General features: G+C 26.1%; 1 protein-coding gene across 1 annotated transcript in view; it reads left to right on the top strand.

Annotated features, from left to right (window-relative positions):
* The window catches only part of LOC137641302 (uncharacterized), a 33,445-nt gene that overhangs the window by 18,348 nt on the left and 12,454 nt on the right, over positions 1 to 2,643 (top strand). The window lies entirely within an intron of this gene.

Here is a 2,643-nt window from a genome sequence, read left to right as displayed (position 1 = left end):
TAAAATAAGAAAAAAATAAGGATCAATATCCCCTTTAAAATATGAAAAAAATTAACGATCATCATCCTATCTAAAATAAGGAACAAATTAATGATCATATACTAATAAATAGGAGAGAGAAAAAACATATTTCAAAGCTTAATTCGTACGAAATGCAGGCGAAAAATACGAAAAATAACTTCCTAAAGGATGACACCCATTTCTGAATGGAGTTAGCAACCATATCGAAAGAGTGACATAAGTTGGATGAGGACAAAGGAAATTCTAAAAGTCTACACTGAAATTTCTTTAATAATCAATAATTTTTCACTTCTTTGCTCGACGTTTTATCTCTATTATCTGATAAGCAATTTGATAAGCATCACGTGAAATGCATTCAGTAGTATAAAAAAATTCTCATCAAAAATAAAAGATTACATAAAAGGGAATACTTATCGATTTATAATGTTTGATTGTTGGTTATTGTTGTTACTGTTCTTAAAATATTTTAATTGTTTAGTAGTTCTCTTGTAGTTTGTTTATTTCCTAGTTTCCTTTTCACCTCGCACCACAATTTTTAATTGGCTGCCTTCCAGCGTCGCCCAAAGAATACATCCACATGTAAATAAAGTTTGTTAGTGTCGGAATAATTATTGATTTCCATTGTTCAGTAATTCTCTTGGTTTATTTATTACCTTGTTTCCTTTTCTCGCTGGGTATTTTGCCCTGTTGGAGCCCTTGGGATTATAACATCCTGCTTTTCCAACTAGGGTTGTATATATTAATAATAATAATAATAATAATAATAATAATAATAATAAATAATAATGATAATAAATAATAATAATAATAATAATGATAATAACAATAGTAATAAAAATAAAAATAACAATAATAACAATATAATAATAATAACAATAACAACAACAACAATACTAATAATAATAATAATAATAATAATAATAATAATAATAACAACAACAACAGTAGTAATAATAATAATAATAAGAATAATGATAATAATAATGATAACAACAACAGTAGTAACAACAACAACAACAACAACAACAACAACAACAACAATAATAATAATAATAATAATATAACAACACATTAGCAAGGGTGGCTATAAATCTTAACAGCGCTCTAGATATCAAAGTCTTAAAATACTCGAGTTACATTCACCATGACATCTTAAAAGCTTCGCCTTTCAGAATATTAATATCACTTTTACGTGGTTCAAATGTTGATAGGAATATAATCACCATATCTGGCATTAGGTATAAATCCTGCGTTATAATTAGAATGACACTTTATAAAGCCTGTGATATATTTAGAATGACACTTTATAAAGCCTGTGATATATTTAGAATGACACTTTATAAAGCCTGTGATATATTTAGAATGACACTTCATAAATCATATGAAATACTTTAGAATGATACTTCATAAATCCAATGATATATTCAAAATGCCACTTTATAAATCCAATGATATATTCAGAATGACACTTTATAAAGCCTGTAATATATTTAGAATGACACTATAAATCCAATGATATTTAGAATGACACTTCATAAATCATATGATATATTTAGAATGGACTTTATAAATCCTATGATATATTTATCCTATGATATATTTAGAATGACACTATAAATCCTATGATATACAGTGTTTAGAATGACACTTTACAAATCCTAGGATATATTTAATATGATACTTTACAAATCCTATGATATATTTATCTTATGATATATTTAGAATGACACTTCATAAATCCTATGAAATATTTAGAATGACACTTCATAAATCATATGATATATTTAGAATGACATTTTATAAATCCTATGATATATTTATCCTATGATATATTTTAGAATGACACTTTATAAATCCTATGATATATTTAGAATGACACTTCATAAATCATATGATATATTTAGAATGACACTTTATAAATCCTATGATATATTTATCCTATGATATATTTAGAATGACACTTTATAAATCCAATGATATATTCAGAATGACACTTTATAAATCCAATGATATATTTAGAATAATACTTTATAAATCCGATGATATATTTAGAAATGACACTTTAAACTAGGTGATTTACATATAAGTAATTTAAAAGTATATTATCAAGTAAGTTTTGGCACATCTACAACAGCATTTTTTTACGTGATTGGCAAAATATAACTCATAAATCAAGAAAACGTTTGTGTATATATAAATATTTAGCCGTAATTTTTGACGGGTCGAGTATACTAGTATATGTATGAAAAGTAAATTATACAACTACTCACTTAGGTTCAAAATTAAAGCATGGAGGTAGGAGGAGAGGAAGGCCTTGGGAGATTAATGGGATTGAATAACAGAAGATATAAGGGAAGTTGGTGTGCGAGAAGGATTAGTGGATAAAAATAGAGACATTAGATCCGCTGTGACAACCTCTGAATGGGGAGAAGCCGAAAAAAAGAAAAGAAAAAAAGTATTAAAATACTAATGCAATAGGTCAATGTAATTCTAAAGAAAAGTATGTGCGTTTGTATGTATTACGTATATACTAAGATGTGAAAGATTTATTTTAATGTGTTACTGTTCTTGAAATATTTAACTTTGTTAATTACTTCTGTTGCTGTAGTTTCCTTACTTCCT

Source organism: Palaemon carinicauda, chromosome 5 (assembly GCF_036898095.1).
Source record: "Palaemon carinicauda isolate YSFRI2023 chromosome 5, ASM3689809v2, whole genome shotgun sequence".
Lineage (NCBI taxonomy): Eukaryota > Metazoa > Arthropoda > Malacostraca > Decapoda > Palaemonidae > Palaemon > Palaemon carinicauda.
This window is presented reverse-complemented; position numbering and strand designations above follow the sequence as displayed.